Consider the following 20886-nt stretch of genomic DNA (forward strand, 5'->3'; position numbering starts at 1 on the left):
ACCAGGGCAGGCCCAGCCCCTTCTCGGGAGGACTTCAATGGTCCAGCTGCTCTGCTGTGAGTGGGTGGGTAAGGTCAAATCAGGAGAGAACGAAAGGAAGCCCATTTGGGCCTTGGGTCTAAGCCACATCCTCCAACCCATCTGGACCAGCAATAAAGCTGACATTTTTTATCCCTACTTGTCTCCTGTGACTATTTCTTAATTGGATCAGAACTTGGAAAAGTGAGGGGTGTGATTAACTAGCACCCACAAACCCCAACATCTGTTGAATACTTAGCATCAGTGGGAAAAGGCACAGTTGGATGAAAAGAATGGTTTACAATTTTGATTATTATTAGACAGTACTTCTCTGTGCTTAATTGGCTATATGTCTTTTCATCTCACTATAAAATGTGTATCACGTTATTATTGTTTTTTTAAGGTGAGAGTCTGGATTGGGAACGATAAGGCTCTTCTGGGGTTGGCTACGGCTAACTTGCTCTGTGGATTGACTTTTCTGGGTTTCAATTTTATCGGTTATAAAATAAGTGGATTAGACTAGACGATGGATAGGAGCCAACCCAAGGCTTGACATTCTTTCATTCATTCAACACCCTTTTACTGAGTAGCTAATTTGTGTTGAATGCTGTGCTGGAGGCTGGTTATACAATGTTGGACAAAACCAACACGGCCCCACTATCTCGAAGTTCAGAATCTAGCAGGAGAGACAGACATCAAATAAACACATATGTAAATGTATAATTACAAGTTCAATAAAGTTTTAATAAGTGAGCGATTGGATTGTGTACAACGTTCCTACTAATTTGCACTTACCCACACTCAGGGAAAGCCTGGCTGGTTGGTCCAACAGCCTTTGGCACATGGTGGTCTCACTACTTACACAGCTGTGTCAGGGCCACTGTGCTCAGGAAGACATACAAAGAAGCTTCCAAAGGGCTGGCCTTCAGGATTAAAAAAAAGGTTAAACAATTTTAAAAAGTTACAAATTAATAACATGCTTTTTACAAAACTTCAAGCAATACAGAAAAGATAAATTTAAAAATATTTCCCTTTCTCCTTCCAAGGTCAGTTGGAAATAGAAACAATGGGCATCCTTCCAGCGAGCTGCATACTTAATTGTAGGCTCTAGGAGGGCAGGGATGGGACCTGCCCGAGTTCCTAGCAGGGATACCTGCTATATCCCTGGTGAGAGCTTAGTAAATATTTGTTGACTGAATAAATGAAAAGTAAAAATCACTCATAAAGGCTCATATATCAATTCTGTTTTTAAGATCAAAAAAGGGAGGGGATTGCCTGGCGGTCCAGTGGTTAGGACTCTGTGCTTCCACTGCAGGGGGCATGGGTTTGATCCCTGGTCAGGGAACTAAGATCCCGCAAGCCGTGCGGTGTGGCCAAAAAAAAAAAAAAAGATCAAAAAGGGGATCATGCTATGTATGTTTTTTTTCTTGCACCTTGCTTTTTTTTTTTTTTATACACTACCAAATGTAAAATGGATAGCTAGTGGGAAGCAGCCGCATAGCACAGGGAGATCAGCACGGTGCTTTGTGACCGCCTGGGGGGTGGGATGGGGAGGGTGGGAGGGAGGGAGGTGCGGGAGGGAGGAGATATGGGAACGTGTGTATATCTGTAGCTGATTCACTTTGTTATAAAGCAGAAACTAACACACCATTGTGAAGCAATTATACTTCAATAAAGATGTTTAAAAAAAAATAAATAAAAGATCCATAATGAACATTCTTCCATAATTTATTCCTAATTCATCCATTTCCCCAGTTATGGGTTGAATTGTGTCCCCCAAAAAGATATGTAGAAACACTGATTCCTGGTAACCATGGCGTGACCTTGTTTGGAAATAGGATCTTTGCAACTAATGAGTTCAGATGAGATCATACTTCATTAGGGCAGGTCCTCATCCAACAAGACTGGTGTTCTTACAAGAAGATGAGAGACAGAGACACAGGGAGAATGCCACATGATGAAAGAGGCAGAGACTGGCGTGATGCAGCCATAAGCCAAGGAACACCAAGGACTGATGGCCACCACTGGAAGCAAGGAAGAGGCAAGGAAGGATTCTACCCAGACTCTCAGAGGAAGCCTGGCCTTGCTGACACCCTGACTTTGGATTTCTAGCTTCCAGAATTGTGAGACAATGAATTTCTGTTATTTTAAACCACCCAGTTGGTGGTATTTGTTACAGCAGCCCTACGAAACTAATACACTCCTCTTGAAGGATATTTAGGTTGATTCCAATGTGGAACTGTTATAGTAGTGATTGACTGCTGCCATTTTCTGAGCCATATGGTTGGGGCCTGGCCTGTTTAGAGCCCTAGGATTTGTTCTTTTCTCCAGAAATCCCTTGGAACAATCACGGACCCCAGCCTTGGTGCCTTAGACTCAATTCATACCTTGGCAGCGTTGCCAGATGAAACACACGATGCCCGTGTCCTATTTGGGACATACCTATTCTAACAAATTATTTGTTGCTTATCTGAAATTCAAATTTAATAGGCATTTACATGTTTATTTGCTAAATCTAGCAACTTTAAATCTCGGGCTCCCGGTTGCAATCCCAAAGAGTGGGTCTGTGGGCAACCCACACTGTACCCGAAGGAGTTCAGAGATCCTGGTTTTCTGCAGGACCTCTGGAAGATCTCTCCTGCTCCTGGATCCTGCCTCTCCCCTAGCACCCTGATGTTCCTAGTGGAACCTAGATGTCCTGCAGTGCCTGCCTCTCTCAGAACCAGGCTGAGCCCCTCTCCTGCCCATATCAGAAGCAACGTGCTCATTCACTCCACGCCCCCTTTACACTAGCAGTTCAAGTTCACCTCCTTCCAATCTGCCTCTCCCTTCACTACTCACCCCCACTGAGCTCCAACATGACAGATGTGTACCTGGCCCTAAGGAACTAACTAACCCGTTCCAGGTGTGCCGAGTCAGACTGGAGGAGGAAGAGCTCGGCGAGAGCCTGTGACAGGGGTGGGCAGGGTCTCCCAAAGTGCGTTATTTAAAAAATTGCCCGGGGCTTGTAAATACTATCCCTGGTCTGAATCAGAAATCTCCAGGGAGTGGAAGTGGCCTAGTCTGGAGACTCAGACAAGGCCTCTGAGAGGAGGTATGTCCAGCTGAGGCTGAAGGCTCAGTAGGAGTTAAGCAGGTGAGGTTTGGGGGCAGGATGGGGAGGCTGGAGAGGAAAGAACACAAGCAAAGGCAGTGAGGACGGGGAGAGTCTGGCCCGAGACCAGAGAAGAGGCCGGTGTGCTTGGGGTGTTGAGAGCTGGGAAGAAAGAGGTGAGTTGAGCCTGGAGAGAGTAGATGAGGCCACTTCTGGCCAAGCCTTGTTGGGCTGGTTAAGAAAAAAAACAATGAGAATGAAAAAAAAAAAAAAAAGTAGTGAGAATGGAAAATAAAAGCACTGAGAATGCGCTCGGGGCAGGGACCATCTGAGCCTTTTTCGAAGGTGGAGCCCTGGGTTGCTGCCCTCCTTTGACTCCTCTGGCTTCTGGAAGTGCCTAGTTGCCCCTGTCTTCCCACAGCTGCCCTCTTCCCTCCAAGGTCACTCTGCAGGGGTTGGGGGGGGGGCTTTCTGCTAAGTCTGATGCCGTGGATATTCCTTCCATGGAGGCAGGAGACAGGGGGACTGTGGCTGGCAAGAGATGGGAGTTCACAGACAGATTTAGAAAATCTCCATATCAGACAAGTAATGTTTGAAAATTCTATTTTTGTTATTGAGAAAATGCTATAAATGTTGAAGTATGTGGTAGGCATACCACATGTCCTGTATGGTCCCCTCCTTCTGAGGGTGGGTTGGACCCAGGGACTTGTTATTAATGCATAGAATACGGCAAAAGTGAGAGGATGACAGTCTTGAGATTGGGCCACTGAAGACTGTGCCTTCCATCTTGCTCACACTCACTCTCACGACTCTCTCATTTGCTCTGACGAAGCCAGCTGCCACGATGGTGCTGCTCAACGGAGAGGCCCGTGTGCCAAGGAACTGAGGGCGGCTTCCGGCCAACAGGCTGCAAGGAAATCGAGGCCTTCAGTCCAGCAACCCACCAGGAACTGGATCCTGCCAACAGCCACGTGGATGAGTTTGGAAGTGGACCCCTCCCCAGTGGAGCCTTGAGATGACTGCAACCCCGGACAGCACCTTGATTGTCGCCTGCGAGGGACCCTGAAATAGAGGACTCGGCTAAGCTGCACCTGGATTCCTGATCTTCAGCACTTAAGCTGTAGGATAGTTTGCAGCAATAGGTAACGAACACTTAGTTTAATTTGGAAAAGGCCAGCCATACCTGTCAAGATCCTAATACATATATTCACGTAGGTTGAAATCACGGTGTGCACTCTAATTTTGAAGTTCTCTTTTTTCCTTATCAATGTGGGAGAGATATCATCCTTCAGGGTCCACGGACTGTGTATGTGTCCATCAGTGTCCAGTCAGAAAACAAAACCCACATCAGTTATCTTTACAGAATTTAATATGAAGAATTGCATCACAGTACAGTGTGAAAGGTGAAAGTCACCAATAACCAATCATGAAAATTGCCCTCAGAAAAATCCTGTAGATTGTCAGGAGCTGGGGCCTTGGAAACTCCAAAGCCAAGGACTGTTTAATTTGATGTTGGTGTTGTATTTCAGCTTCTCTTCCGTTTCTCTGGGGGCAGTGGAGGCTAAGAATCTATTTTGAACAGGAACAGAGATTTCTCCCTCTCTCTCCCTCTCCGATAAGCATGATTTGTTGAATTAGCTAGTTCGGTGGTAGCACGATGGTGACGCATTGTATAGTAAAAGTCTTTTCCCCGTTCCCATCACAGTCATACAGCTGCGGTTTTCCAGGCCTGATTGCCCATTGTGTGGACGTCCCAGTTTACTAAACCACTTCCCCAGTCTGGTTCCCAGTTTTTGACCTTTAAAGAAAGACTCCAGTGCATGTATTTATGCAGATAACACTTGGCTTCCGTTTGAATTATTTCCTTGGAATAAATTCCCAGGAATGAGATGATTGGGTCCAAGGGGGAGGAATGGCTTTATGAGTGTTGCTAGGAATTGCTTTATTTCTTTCAAAGGAGCTATGCCAACTCAACATCGACAGTTTAGAGCGTATGAGGGGGTAGCTTAAGGGCAACAAGTTATTCATGCCTATGAAATCAGCTTCCAGGCCCTTCGAAAACTACCAGAAAGAGCTCAGAGAGAGGAGTCCAGTGAGGAGTACTGGGTTAGAAGTAGGAAGTCTGAAGTCCCGCCAGCGCCAAGGGAGCAGAGAGAGCGGTTATCAGAGTCCGTGATGGCCAACAGGTCCTGAGTTCGAATTCTGACTTTGTTACTTAATCTTTCTGAGTCATTTGTTTTTATCATCTATAAAACAGGAACTATAGTAATATTGCACCTTGTGAGGTGAGATGCAGATGAAATGAGTTATTACAGGTTAAGTGATTACAGCACATGGGACAGTGCAAACATTGATCTGGCAAACCTTGAATAAGTATTAAGAGCAACCATTGTTAGCGTTTCTATTATTTAGTGACTGAGCCTCTGTTTCCATCTCTCCGTCCTGTTACTCCAGTGGTTGACCATCTCTTCTGGGCTCCTGCACGAGACCCCAGCCAGGCTCCTCTGTTTTTCCTGTGGATCTTCTCTTCTCTCTGAGGCCAAGTAAGTAGTACAAGGAGTCGATGGTCTCTGAATGCCCCCTTGTGGACAGCTGGCTTTCTTCTGCTAACCCCCAGCTAAAAAGGAAAACTGGCCCTACACTTGCGAAGGACCAGGTGTGTATGTGTGTGTGTGCGTGTGTGTGTGTGTCTCGGGGTCGGGGAGGCCTCTGTCTCTGTAGATAAAACAGGAAATGGCATGTCATGGCATCCTTCTTGCTGGCTAGGAAGGGGATGTGTCTGTGAGTCTCTATACACTTACACACATACACAGGTTGGAGCTGCACGTGCTGGTTTGTGTGTGTGTACGTGCACATGTGTGCGTATACTTGATGCTACTCTTCTTGTCATAGGGGTCTTACGGGGTTCCACTGAGACTATATGGCTTGATAAATGAAAGCACTGTGAGGGTGTGAGGCCATTATTGTGTATAATCATGTGGTTTATACATGCACTCATTTGGATATTGAGTTCCACAGATATTTATTGAGTGCCTACCATGTGCCAGGTCTCCTGAGGTCGGGGAAGGCACCAGTGACAAAGGCAGAATCGTTTCTGCCCTCTCCCAGTCTCGTGGGTGAGTAAACCACTGAGGTGCAGGGGAGTTGCAGAGATGCCAAGGAATGCTGCCTGGAGGAGGTGACCCCTGAGCTGAGCCATGTAACAGTGGGTGCTCTGGCTCTTCCCTGCTTTGGGGCAGAGGGGTTGGTGCAAAGAGCACTGGTGGGGGCTTTAGAAGTGCGGGTTTTAACCCCAACTCACTGAGCAAGTTTGTTTCTTTGGGCCCCTTTCCTCCTGGGTGAAGCCAGTGGGTTGGCCATGACACCTATAGTTCCTATGGACTCTGATGTTTTCTGATCTTTTATTCCCTCAGCCTGAGGAATTCTCTTTCCTGCCACTCTTCTGTCATACTCCACGTCCTTCCCTGAAGAAGTGAAAATCAGACTGAGTGATGGAAAGCGGAGGAACACTGATGCACGCAGGACATGCGCGTGCACGCACTGCATGCGCGTGCACGCACTGCATGCGCGTGCACGCACTGCACGCATACGCTTCTGCACCCTCACGGCAGTCCCGCTGGAAGCCCCCAACTCCACGCCGCCGCTGCCTTTCCGGTCAGAAAGGACCCGACAAGGCGGAGGCGTGGGATGGAGGACGGAGGTGAGGGCTCGACAGACCTCGCTCCTTCTTCCCTGGGCTACTTGGGCAGGTCCCTTAGCTTCCCAGAGTCTGTTTCCAGATCAGCAAAATACCCACCCGGCGGGGCTTCTGGGATGATCCGAGTGACATCTGTGACATGCCCTCCATTCTCTGTAGGACCTAGCAGTTTCAGAAGATGGGAGCTACAAAGCAATCACATTAAAAAATATCTGGTGTGGGTCAGATCCTTGTCTCTGCAGGGGGGAAAGGTGTGACCATAACACCACTTGGACCTTCCCAGTGACAGTAATCGAGGGCAGGATATCAGACGTGTACCAAACTCACCATCGGTGGCTCTGCACTCTGGTTCCAGTGACAATGCAGCTTATTGACTGGAGAACTTTGGTCAAGTTCCTTAACCTTTCTAAGCCTCAGTTTTCTCATCTATAAAATGGGAACTTAACAGTAGCTCCCTCCTAGAAGTGCTGTGAGTATTAACTGAGATAATGGATGTAAAAGCACTTAATATTTTTCCTGGCATATTGTAAGTGCTCAGTAAATTGGCAGCTACTTGTAATGGTCAGGATACGCTAACTGGTGTAACAAATAGCCCAGAATGTATAATGGGTTAGAGATGATAGAAATTTGTTTCTTGTTCATGTAATGGTCTTAGGAAATGCCGGATTGGCAGCGGTGCTCATCCAGAGACCAGGCTGCTGACAGCTTTGCCCTTTTTAATATGTGGCTTCCAGGATCGTTTTGGCCATTGGCATCCAAGCAGTGGATGGGGAAGAGAGAGTGGAGAAGGCGCACCAGCTTCTTGAGTGCCTCTTCTGCTCACATTCTATTGGTGAGAACTCATCGCATGGCCCCATCTTAGTGCCATGGGGGCTGGGAAAGAAATTCCCCCAGTGGGGATCCACTTCCCAGGGTCAACTCTATACTATGGAAGGGGAAGAAGACGTGGTAAACAAAGACTTTTATTACTTTTATTGTAATAATACTATTTCTATCCAGGGCAGAGTATAGTAAGCGCTGGCTGGGAGGTGAAAGCGTGGTGGGAGCCTAGGAAAGGGAGGGATGTATTCTGACCGGGGGTGGGGGTGGGTCGGGCAGTGCCTTGGAAGAGAGGCAGGACTTGTACAGGGTGAGATGGAGAGAGCAGGGCAGGAAGGTCATTGTGGGCTGAGGGAATCACAGGAACAGAGTCAAGAAGTGGGGAAGCTCAGGGAGGGGGAGAGTCGGCGGCAGGAAGGGGTGGAGAGGCATTGGCACCCACTAGGAAGGCCTGGAATGGCAAGATAAGGGGCAGAAATTCAGCGTCACGCGTGGTCTTTCTGCAGTGGAGTCCAGGGGAATGGTGCTCATGGTGGTAAAGGAGTGAGAGATGGGGGAGGAGGAGGAGAGGAAGGAGAGAGAAAAGGGGTGGGCGACAAAAGTCTGGGGCTCACAGAGGAGAGGCTGGAAGGAGCAGAGGAGAAGGGGAGAAGGGGTCCCCCAGGGCCCCTGATTGTCACCAGGCAGCCTCCTTTCCCACAGGTCTGCCCACCTGGAGCCCAGCTTTTCACACCCTCCCTGGAGGGCAAGGTTGGGTCTCCCCTTTCTCCTTTCTTCTCCTTCCGGGAAGGAAGTGGCTCCAGATGCCGTGGGTGGGACATTCATTGGCTTTGCTCACTGTTCCCAGATTTCTCCTGATTCCTGGTGACAGAGCTGGTACCTCTAAGCAGCTCGGGAGAGGGGTAGAGCCTTTCTTAAGAAAACCCCACACCCCAGGAAATCCGAGGCTCTTTTGAGCCACCCCAGCGCTCTAGGTGCAAGACCTGCCTCAGAGAGATGCTCTGGTGATTCCGTTGCACCAGGCCTGCTAGCCACCTGCCCCGAGGGCGCCGTGAGAGACACACGGAGGAACAAGACAGGACTCTGCACTCAGGAGCTCACAGTCGACTGGGGGAATGAGATGTTCTTTAGAGAACTATAAACCCTGTGAAGGGGACAAGTTCAAATGAAAAGGGTTCTTGGAGGAAGCGGCATCTGTCACAAAGGAGACATGGGATTCTAAACAGGTGACAATGTCTGGGAGCTGGCTTCAGGGGGAAGAAAGGGCACGTGCAAAGGTGGAGGGAGAGGGAAACACAGGTCTCATCAGGGGAACACAGAACTGTCCAGTTTAGCTGAAACAAGAGGAGTGGTAGGAAGCCGCGGGGGCGCTGAGACTGGGTAGGTAATTGGGGGGGTCAATGGATGGAGGAGGGCTTGTATGGGAAGTGTGCATCATTGAGCAGGCGGTGGGCAGCCTTGAGAAGTTTTTGAGCAGAAGAAGGATACTAAGGTAGCTGGCAGCCTGCTTTTTATGTGGGACACAACTTCCCAGCTGCCCTCGCCCTGCGATGAGATCCTTCAGCCTTCAGGGTGACACTGACCACAGTCAAGGGTCCGGAGGACTTGGGAGCACGGAGAATCTGCTTCTGATCTCTGGAATCAAGTCAGGCTCACTTTTAAAGGACTGTGGTCCTGGTATCAGGCCAGAGGGAGGGGGGAGCAGAGAGGCCTGGGCTTGCCCCTTAGCTCCAGTAACCGCCCCACAACCCCGCTGCGGGACTTTGAGTGCGTGGGTAAACCTCTCTGGGCCTCAGTTTCCTCGAAGTGATGTGGAATAACAGCACCTACCACTCATGGTCAACTGTGATAACCACACATTCAGTAAATATTAGTTTCTTAAATATTGGGATTGGCACAGGTCAGGGGAGGGGGAGAGGATCAGCTATTCGGTGGTGCTGACAGCTCAGTCTGGAGAGGCCGCCCCTGTTCCTTCTCGTCCTGTGCCCACCCTGGTTGGGGGGAGCCCTGGCCCCTTCCTAGGCCCAGCTGGCTCCTCCACCTGCCCCGGGGTCTGTGCCATGCTGGCCAGTGTCACATCAGGCCCGAGTGAGCGCCAGAGGCACGTGGGCCCCGGGGAGTGACCATCCTAGACGGAGTGACAGGCAGAGAATGAGAATGCAGGGGGCTCAGGCATCCTTGGGCCCCAGGCCGATGCTGGCACAGCCACTGGGTCCAGAAAAGGGCCAGGAATCCAGGTCACCAGCCTGTGCTACACAGTCTGGCTTGCCATCTCCCTTTCCCTTTGTTAACTTTCTCCAGGAGGAGAGACGGTAGGAGGGAGCCTTCAGGATGAAAGCTCATTTTGCCAGTGTTCGTCCAGAGTCCACGAGGAGGGAGGTGTTAGAGCCCCCGCCTCCTTCCTCTGGTCTCGGAGGAAGAGCAGACAGACTCACGGCCTCACCTCTCTGGACCTGGCAGCTGGTGGGAGAGATGGACAGACCTTGGTTCTAATTGTGGCTCAGCCGCTTATTAGCTGGGTGACCTTGGGCACATTATTAACCTCTTCCGGTCTCAGTTTCATTGACTGTAAAATGGGAATAATAACAGTACCAACTCACAGTGTTGTGAGTTGACCTAATGAACTGAATGACCTAATGGTTACACAGTTAGCATATGACTGACACATATTGAGCCCCTCAAAAAGACGGGTGACCCATAAGTAGATGGAGGCAACCCCCCTTTCCACAGAACCCTCAGAATCCCAGGCCAGGAGACTGGAGAAAACAGGAAACTGGTAATTTCACCCACAGGTGCAGACCTCTGGGGTGGAGACTCCTCCTGCATCATTGCCCTAGGACGGAGTGGGGCTGAGACAAGCCAAGGGGCCAGCTGGAGTAGGACGGGAGGGGTGGAAACGAGCTGGACCTGTGCTTTCTCCTTCCTGAGGCCAGCTTCCTCTATCAAAACTTGACAGTCCAGATGTCCCATCCCACTCTCTGCCAGCCAATTGAAAAAGAGCCAGCAGTTAATTTGCACTAGGATGTTATAGCAATAAATGAATCAATGATATTCACACGCTAGAGGTGTTGATAGCTGTTAATGGCTTTCCGGTTCAGCCAAACTGCCTTCTTACCAACACAGCTCTCCTCCCTGAAGCCGGCTAGGGCTCAGCTGGAGTGCCGATTGCCTGCCGGGAGCGGAGGCCCAAGTTTGGGCTCTAATCTGGGGTCTGGAATAGGGCTAACCAAGGGACACAAGCCAAGGGTCACGGGCAGGCAGAACTGGAACCTTTGTGACCATCAGCTGCTAGAGAGTGGGTGAGCTAGAAGGCCTTAAAAGTTTAGGTCAGACCAGATGAGACCTTGCATGTGGCCCACTGCCCACCACTGCCCTTTGATTTAAGAAGGGCAAAGTCTAGAAGGTGGAAGGAGGTGGGGTGAGAGGCAAGAGAGGGCCTGCAGCTTCTCCACGCCCAGGAGGGGGCTGTTGCATCCTGCCCACCTTTCACACGGGCAGCTGGGACCCTCTGAGGTTATAACCACGTCAGCCTCATCTGACTCTCTTGGTTGGGAGAGGAAAGCAGTGGTGACTCAGGTGGGCTGGCCTCAGCCTCTCTTGGCCACGGCTCTGCAGCTCTGGGCAGAACGTAGCTCCTAGGAGGCCTAGGCCTGAGCTGAGTAATCAGCTAGGGATCTTGTCAAAAGGCAGATCCTGAGTCTGAAGGTCTGGGGCCTGAGCATCTGCATTTCTTATAAGCTCCCGGCTGCGGCTGGCGCTGCTGGTTCAGGACCAGCAGCTTGAGTAGTGAGGGTGGGTAACTGGGAGTGGGGGCTAAGGACTCTCCAGGCCTTAGGCATGTCCCTAAGGAGCTGGCCTGTGACCTCCGGTGTCCCTGCTGCTCTGATGCTGTGCGTCTCTAACACCACGTGTTGGTGGGTGGTCAGTGCTGAGCTCATCCCCTCCGCTGCTCCTCTGGGTGCTGTCCCAGGCCCAGAGGAAGGTGGCTGCCTTTGTGGGTGATTGATAATAAGACAGTTACCCATCCGTGAGAACTTACTGTGAGGAGACCTCAACCCTTACAGATGGCAGAATCTGGCCCCAAGATATTTTTGAGGCCCGTGGGACCCCGGGGTTTAGAGAAAGTGCAGGAATGAGAGACATTTGTTTATTTAGCAAACATTTCCAACCAGGACCTCTCTGGTCCTTTGGGGAGGGGGGTTGAAGCTCTTATGAACCCCTCTGTGGGTGCCCAGCGCAGTGCCAGAGCTGGGGGGTCTGCAGGGGCCTGGTCCACGGCCCTACCCTGCGGGAGCTTATCACCCTTGTGGGAAAGCAGATGCCTCACAGAGACTCAGATCGCTTTAGAGGCACTGTCCCCTGGCAGGAGGGCTCCGGAAACTCAGGCCTCCCACTGCAGGTAAACACCTAGCTTTGTACCCCAGGAAGCTCCCAGCACAGATGCCTCAGCCTCTCTCTCTCTCTCAGGGCTGGGTTCCTGTCAAGGGGACAGAGAAAGTTTCCATTGTGTGTGTGTGTGTGTGTGTGTGTGTGTGTGTGTGTGTGTCCCGCCCACGTGGAAGTGCCCTATTATCTTTTCCCTTCTGCAGAAAATCAGGTCAGTGGTTTGACTGCTGTTGCTGGCCGCACGGTGCAGTGGGGAGGTGGCCTGAGCTGGCATGGCCTCAGCAAGTGCTGATGGCCGAGGGCAGGAGGGTGAGGGCTGGGGTCAGGGGTCACCAGGCCCCCCACCGCTTGGCTCTCCAGCCACGGGGTCCCCCGAAAGCAGCTGCCAATCTGAGGACAGGACATGGCCAGCCGCACCCTGTTTCCCTTGCAGAATTCCTCTCCCGCTCCTGCTGGCCGGGTCTGAAGCCTCCCTGGTGGACCCTGTCGCGTAATTGGGGAACAGGGCCTGAGCGCCCTGGCTTGGGGCTGGGGGCTCCGCAGGAAGGGGTTGGCAGTGTGGAGCCTGGGGTTAAACCGGGTGGGGTGGAACTCTCTGCACAGGTAATAATAACAACAGGAACAAGGGCTCCGGGCGCCGAGCACTTTCACACCGGTTTCCTCACCTCGCCCACAACACAGCCTTGGAAGAGGAGAGAGTGAGCGTTATTGTCGTGCCCCATTTGCTGATGACGGTGCCCTGAGTGAGAGTGAGGTCAAGAGCCTAGTTCAAAGGCATCTAGACTCCAACCCTGGCTCACACTCCCTTCCTGGGGCCCCCGAGGGCCTGGGCCCTTCTACCCCGGGGGCCCGAAGAGAGATCTTTCCCTGTTGCCCTTGCGGATGTAAGAAGACAGGGCCACGGCCGCCAGGGGAATCCGAGCAGGCTCAGCGGGGTCCTTCGGCTCTGGGCCTCCTGCAGGCTGCGGCCAAGGCTGTGTTCTCAGGGCTCGACTGGGGAAGGACCTGCCTCCCCAGGCCCTGAGCCTGAATGGGATAAGGGACAGAGAGCAGAGGGTCTTCCGGGAAGGGCAGCCCCTTCACCCTCTTCTCATCCTGCGCTTTAAGTTCACCACCCCTTCGTCCACCAATCACTCCCACCCCCCTAGCGCCCCAAGTCCCCCTCTCCGCTCTGCTTTTGCTTCCGTGCTGTTTCCTCAGAGGCTCAGACAATAGAAGCTGATGATCCAACCGCTGAGAGCACAACCTCCCCTCCCCCTGCAGCCAGAAATCATCTGTTACCCATTGCTGGGGCCCAGGCTGCCAGACTGAGACCTTTTGCTTCCCTCCCACTTTTTACTGGAAATGAGTCCTTTGTCAGTGCTCCCCCCCAACCCCCCACCACGGCCAGGCCTCCCTCGGGAAGGTTCAAGGACTCATCTCTGGCTTTGCCTGCTCTGTGAGCCTCTTGGGGAGGTGAGCGGGGGCTGGGGACCAGGGCCACCGGAGGCCCTTCTTGTGTGGTGGAGGGGGGAGGCTTGTCGTGACCTCTCCGGGTCAGCTCAGCTGCCCTGCTCGGGATACACACACACGGAGGAGCAGCTCGCCACGAGGTTACGATACTGACGTTGCATAGACCGTGCTGGAAATTACAGAGTGTCTTAGAGGGAAAAAACCCCCAGGGGTTTCAGTTCCCATGGAAACGGCATCTATTTGCAAAGGAGCCCGGCGTCAGAGCTGGACGGCTCTGACCGGGTGCTTGTGTGGGGCGGGGGTGGGCGTTGGAGGTCAGGGTCATCTATTTACTGCCCGGGACTCTCCCAGGACAGCAAGTCTGAAAGCGCGCCCTTACCTTTGCCCTTGACCAGCACTTTTCCCATAGCGGGACTCGTTGGCCCCAGGCATATCTCTGCAATGCAGGGGCTTTTGGGTAGATTGAAAACTTATGAGTCAAAGGTGTGGGAAGACCCCAAATTCGCTATTCTTACATTGACTCCACAAACGTTTTTGACCTATTCTGTGCCAGGCACTGGGCTAGGCCGGCCAATCAGGAGTTGGTATGTACCTGCGAAGTTTGGTAGTTGAAACCTCCTTTCCTGGAAGGAACTGTGGTCAAAAAGGGGCACAGCGGGGACTTGTCGGAGACCACATGCTATTGGAGCACATAGGTGCAGCAATGCCGCTCCCCTCACCCTGCAGCCAAAGCAAGTGACTTCTGTTCTCATGTGTCAGGGCAGCTAACTCCTACATCTCGGGGGAAAAAATTACCCTTCAGAGGTCAAAACTGGCACCCACGCCTTGAGAGGGGATTATTCCAGTGATTGATTGTTGTGGGAAGCGTGTCTATCTTTACCATCCCCAAAGACCGATGTCTAGGCTGGAGGCTTTCATGTCTGGTCACCACCAAGATGCGGCCCTTGTTGTGTGTTAATTTCCCAGTTAGAATCATTAAGCGAGCCAATACAAAAAAGAGGTATTTTTTTCCTATCACTTTGCGGTCACAGAGAGCTCCTCCATCCATGATCTCATTGAATGGAATTCTCCCAACAGCTTTAGGAAAGTTGTTAGGACCACATTGCGCCCGTTTTCAGATGGGGAAACTGAGGCTGGGGAGGAGAGGGTACTGTTGATGTTACACAGAAGGTAAATGGTGAAGCTGGTATGAGAATCGGATGCCAGAGGCTTTGCTTTGCTCCCTCCTCTCTGTCAAGGGGCCTCTGATGACCAGACCCCTGCCCTGGCTGGCCTGGGGAATAGGAGCTTGCTGTGCGCTGGAGAGGCTGGGTGGCGGGGAGGGACCACTCTGTGTCTGGTCTCCTAGGGGCTGCAGATCAGAAAGACCACAGACCCCAACTGTGCTGCTTGCCCACATCCTTTTACTCTTCAATGCCTCCGTTTCCTTCTCACTAAATCGAGGGAGTATGTTGGCGGGGGGTGGGGTGTGGGGGGGGATGCGGTCTGAGCGACCTACGGCCTTGTAAGAATTCCAGTGAAATCAAGGTTCTTTTGGTGGCCACTTGGGTGGCTATTCTTCTCTCCACGTGGGTGACTGCAATGGGGACAGGGCACAATGGCATGGTAGACCCCCCCCCCCTTAGAACTGATTCGTTTCCCGATTAACTCCTTGGTGTCTGGTACCACCTAATAGATTATTGGGCTCTCAGGGAAGGGGTAGAGCCTGGAACAGTTTTAAGTAGGGAAGGTTAGGTTTGGGGGTGGAAAGTAGAAGAGGAAGAAAAAAGTTCCAGGTCTTGGGGTCCTCTTGGCTTGTGGGGGGAGGGGCAGTGGGCTCAAAAGGAACCTAGGGATGCTGACGGTACCCAAGAGGATGCTGGGCTAGGTCCACCTCTAATGTTTGTATCTGGCTGGGAAGGGACAGACGGGTCTGGAGTTTCTGAACCCAGGATGAGATTGCAAGTCCTGATGAGCAGACCGAATGTCCAGCGCTGGGGAGAATCCAGGAGGCGAGGCCGTAGTATCCGTGCCTACCTGACAACCCTGCAGTGAGGACATGAGGAGGGGGCTGAGGCTGGGTAGTTAAGTGCCTTGCCCAAGGCCCTGTGGCTGGTAAGAAGCAGAGGTGGGGATCTTAGGACTGCCTCTCTTCTGGGGTGGGGTGAGGGGTGCTGTACTTTCGGGAAGGTCAGGGTCATTGTTCTTACTTCTTTGGGTCCAAGACCTTCTAACCTCTTACGGGACCACCGCTCGGGCTCACTTGCTGGGAGACTCGGCTCCTGCCCTGCTGTTCTCTCTCCCTCTCCCCCCATGCCCTGCCCGCTCCCCATCGATCCCTCCACTTTCCACGCTCTTCCTTTCTTTTGGTCCCAGGCTGATGAGAGCAGCCAGCTGTAGCTGTTGGGAATGTTGGGGCGTAGAGGAAATAAATCTCTTTTCCCCCCGGGCTCCTTTCCAAGTGCTTTGTTCTATTGCCCCCAATGTTAAAGTCGATCAAACTGTGCCAACGGGGCTGCAGGTGTCTGAGCGTCACTTGTGAGTGTCCGTGGCGCTCTGGGTCATGTGTGTGTGCTACAGTGAGTGTGCATGAGGGATGAGGGGGCTGTTGCTGGATGTGGGTGTGTGTGTGCGTGCATTTGTACTCCTGTGTGTATGCGTGCAGTGTATGTACTCTCCGATATAAATGTTGGTGTGCTTCTTAAACATTTGGTGAATGCACGTACTTATGAATGCATACCCGAAGGACCAGCTACAGAACTTGCAGGGCCCAGCCCGAAATGAAAATGCTGGGCCTCTTGTTCAAAAATTATTAAGAATGTCAAGACAGAGACAGTTGAGCATTAAACCAGGTGTGGGTCCTCCTGCGTGCATGCCCTGTGGGTTGCACGGGTCTCAGACCCATGAAGCTGGTCATGTATATGAGTGAGTGTGCTGTTTGTGTGTGTGTGTGCGCGCGCATGCGCCGGGCGGGGGGCCGGGGCGGGGTGGTGGTGGCGGTGTTAGGGGTTGGGGGGTGTGGGCTGGGCATGAAATCTGAGCTCTTTCCTTGCAACCCCCAGGCCAGGCCCCTCCTCAGCTGGGGTCTATCAAAGGAAAGGTGTGTGTTTTATTTTTGGCGCTTTGGCCGCCTGCTCCCACAGTGCCCCGGGAGGCTTTTGTTTTACTGTCTTTGTTGGATGGGTGACAAGCACTTCCCTCCACCTGCTGCCAAGGTGGCCCCACCAGAAACCACAGCTGAGGGTGGGGCAGCTTCCTCAGCCCCCTCACCCACCCACTCTGCGCCTCTTCCAGGCATCAGCATGCCCAGAGCCCTGCTGGCTGACCCCGCCCATTTAGTCCGGCTCCCTCATCTCACAGCGAAGGAGATGGACGCCCAGAGAGGGGAGACGACCCGCCAGTGTCGCCCAGTGAGCTTCCCAAGCATACAGCCCTGCAGGATTAGCCTGTGGAGGAAGTCTGTGGGGAAAGCAGGGCCCGGAGGGGACAAGGGGAGACAAAGGTCACAGGGAGCAGCAAAGACCTGGCTGCTGCCCGGCTGTGGGGTTACACCCCTTTGGGCAGAGTGGGCTGTGTCTTTGTCATGTGATTCTCCCTCTTCCTGGGTCAGTGCTCTGCATCCACTGTGTTGGAGGTACTCAGCACAATGACTGGCACAAAGTAGGGGCTCTGTATATATTTGGTGACGAATAAAGAGCTATTTAGTTGGTCAGCGTAGTGGAGTGGCAAGAGTGCGGGCTTGGAAGGCCAGCTAGAACTGGTTGAATTCACTTGGTAGCTTTATCACATGGTAGCTGTGTGACATTGACAAAGTTACTTAACCTCTCTGAGCCTCAGTTTCCTCTTCTGTAAAATGGGACTCGAGTAGGGTTGTGGTGAGGATTAAATGGGATAAGATGTGATGCTTAGTACAGTGTGTAGCATATGATAAAATCCTAATAAGGTTGTAGTTATTCTTGCTAGCTGCGTTACCTCAGGTAAGTTACACAAGTTCTCTAAGCCTCAGTTTCCTCACCTGTTGTCATAAAGATTCAGCAGGAGGCGGTATACCTAGCACAGTCCTGGCACATCATAGGCACACAGTACATGTGAGCCCGTCTCGCCTCCCATGTCAGGGCCCCCTCCCCTTCCTCGAGGTCTCTTCCACCCCGAGGCTCCGTGTTTCCTGCAATCCCTTGCATGACCCTCCCCTCCTCCACCCACTGTCACCCAGGCTCTGTCTGAGTCTCCCAGAGTCACGAGCTCCAAGTAGCCCATGGCCTCCCCAGGTTTGGGGGTAAGGGGACCTGGGTGGAGGTGGGGTAACTAAGAGGGCTGCTGGGGGCGGAGCAGGTGTAGCTCTTGGACAACTATCTGAGTTCTGCCCTTGACGGGATTGGAGGATTCCAGGTGGGTCTTGCTCGGGGAGGTGCGGGCAGAGGGATGTGTCTGTGAGCCGCCCAGGCCCCGTCCTTCTCCCTGCTCCCCTTTCCCTGGACTCCCCGAGTCCAGAGGTTGCCAGCAGCACTGCATGGGCGGGTGAGCATCCCTGAAACGGAGGTGAGCAGAGCAGGTGGAAAGAGGGGCGGTGCCTGGGGAGTCAGCTGTCAGGGAGGATGGGCAGGAGGCAGTGGCGGTGCCACTGTGGGTGACTCTTGGTGCCCGGCTTGACCACAGGCCTTTGACCACACCCCCCTAACACCCCCAGCGGGGGAAGAAGAATGCACCCTTCAGCCTTTGCATGTGATCGTGTTCCTGCTTGGCACCGAGTGAGGTTTGCATAAACCATACAAGATAAATGTGCACGCGTTCCCAGGCCTCTTTGTAAACATTGGGAAAGAGTTTGGGGGCATTTCATCTGCGGCATCTGTTGAACTTCACAATGTCAGATATTTACTTAGAACAGTGATCAGCTTTTCTGTCCTAAGCAAGTTCCGACCCAGGCTCGGGAGGACTCTGGGACCAGATGTGTTTCCTCACCTGCCCTCTTGCCCTCTTGCTGTCTGACCTTGGGACCTACTGGCCCGAGAGGGAAGGGGACCCTCAGCACCGGGCAAGGCCTACCCCCACCCTGCCCTGAAGGGAGGTGTTTATTTACCCAGAGATGAGAACCCAGAGGCCACACTGTGTAGTGGTCACTGTGACGCATAGAACAGCCCAGCAAGTGAACTCCCTGGGGTTGATGAACGATAGACAAAACTAAGGTTTTATCCACCTTCAAAGTGAATGTGGGAGGGAGAGAACTGACAGCCACCGAGAAGTCTGAATTGAGACACACGCACGGACGCTCGCACGCACACAGAAGAGCCCGAGGGAGAATTCTCATCCCCTCATGTCTGAGTTTGGATGAGACCAGTTTGATTTATTCGTTACTTTAAAGCTGCTCTGGCTGGTGAGCGAGGACTGTGGCTCTTCTCTGCAGCAGACCCCGTGTCTGTGTCTCTTTCTGGGCCTGAGACAAGACAAATGACAAATGACAGGGTGGTGGTGATGGTGTGGGGTTGGGGTGTGTGTGTGGCTTGTGTGTCTGTGCGTGCTTGTGTGTGTGTGTGTGTGTGTGTGTGATGAGGCTTCTACCTCCTGCAGTGCCTCTCCCATGGGATGGGGTCTAGGAGGGCTGACAGGGTTGCCCTTTTGAGTTAAGGGAGTGATCCCCCCTCCTTTTCTCCCCGGGGTTTTTCTACAGACTCAGACCATGGAAACTGGGCCATTTCTACCCTCTCCTGGCAAAGAAGGCCGTGGGCCCCCCCGTCTCTAAGAGTAATATAGCCCCTTCCTCCCCACCTGAGATTGGGAGACCCCGGGGAAATGTGGGCGCGTTGTGTGTGTGTGTGTGTGTGTAGGTGGGGACATCTTTCTACACACTGAGAATACTCTCCAGGTCTGGCCCCCAGCTGTGTCATCCTTGGGACCCACCCCTCCCCTCCTTCCCCTGCCTTCTACTCACCACTCAGAGTTGCTCCCTCCCCATCTCATGGGCCTTAACCCTCACCCCCAGAGGCCAGTTTTTCTCCCTGCAACTGTTCACCCTCAACACAGAAATGCAACTGAGAACCTAACTCCCAGAGAGGATCCTTTCTTAAAAAAGATCAGTTGCCCGATTTCCTTTGGACCTGCTACCATATTTCTTTCGCATGTCATTCTCCCCGGCCCAATGTCAAGGACGGGAACTACTGAAGGTGGGGAGGGAAGGTTCTCTTTAAGGAGAACAAGGACAAGGGGGACAGGGCCTGCCAGAGAAGAGCTGGATGGTCTGGGATGAGGCTGGTGTGTGCCAGGGTGGATGTGTGCAAGTGAGTGTGGGGGCGCTGGGACAAGAATTCTGGATGGAAGCTCGGGAACTAGGGTTCAAGCTTTAGCATTGCCTAGAGCTCGTGGGAGACCTCAGGCAAGTCATTTCCCTCTCCGAGCCTCAGTTGACTCACCTGTACAATGGGAGGGAAGCAGAGACTAATTTAAAAGTTGCCCTACAGCTTAAAACACAGGAAGCTCAGCTCAGTGCTCTGTGATGACCTAGATGGGTGGGATTGGTGGGGGGGGGGAGGTGGGAGGGAGGTCCAAGAGGGAGGGGATATATGTATACATAGAGCTGATTCACTTCATTGTACAGCAGAATCTAACACAACATTGTAAAGCAATTATATTCCAATAAAAAAAAATTGTATGGGGATGGAAATGAATTTGGTTTCCTTGCGGTTGACAACTTTTTAAAGGCTACCATTTATTAAACATCTTAATGATTACCTACAACACTTTTGTAAGGATTTCTAAGCATTTTGCACATAGGAATTCATTTACTCCTCACAGCAATCCTAGGAGGTAGGTACTATGATCATCGCCATTATACAGATTAGGAAACCGAGGCACAGAGAGACTAAGTAACCAGCCCAGGTAGTGCAGCTGAGATTCAAACCAGGCAGTCTGCCTGCAGAATCTGTGCCCCTCACACTGCACTCAACATTCCAGGCATTGTGTTAAATGTTTGCCAGATCATCTCCGTTTTGCAGTTGAGAAATCTGAGACTCAGAGCAGTTGAGCAACAGCTGAAGGTCACACAGCTGGGAAGCAGCAGAGATGAGATTCCAAGTCGGCCCGGCTCCAGAGCCTCTGCTCTCCCCCGCCCGCCTCCTGCAGTCCTGCCAGATCCTTAGGCCCCCAAAGCAAGTTTATCCATTATCCCCATGTTGCAATGTCTCTTTAGGCAAGTCAGTTCCTCCCCCTGGACCTCAGTTTCCCCAACTAGAGAATGAGTGGGGGGTTGGACCAGCTGATCTTTGAGGTTCCTTGCAGCTCCACTAGTCTATGATTCGAGAGATGTGGGCTTTTTGGCTACAAGGGCAGATTTGTAGCCTGAGGTTATAGCCTGGGGAGGCAGAGGGGACGAGGGGCTGGTGATGGAAAGAAGGGGAAATTCGGAGGGGCCATGGGGCCATGAACCCGGGAAGGTGGGCCAGTTGTATGA

The 20886-nt window shown here is 52.3% G+C and overlaps 1 long non-coding RNA gene across 1 annotated transcript; it reads left to right on the top strand.

Moving 5' to 3' along the window:
* Positions 1-1598: 1598 nt before the first annotated feature.
* LOC309618576 lies at positions 1599-7029 on the top strand. Its single transcript, XR_014238528.1, has 2 exons — positions 1599-5655; positions 6526-7029. It is a non-coding gene; the product is annotated as an uncharacterized lncRNA (long non-coding RNA).
* The last annotated feature ends 13857 nt before the right edge of the window (positions 7030-20886 follow it).

The sequence above is a fragment of the Balaenoptera borealis genome, assembly GCF_965194805.1.
Source record: "Balaenoptera borealis genome assembly, chromosome: 20".
Classification (NCBI taxonomy): Eukaryota; Metazoa; Chordata; class Mammalia; order Artiodactyla; family Balaenopteridae; genus Balaenoptera; species Balaenoptera borealis.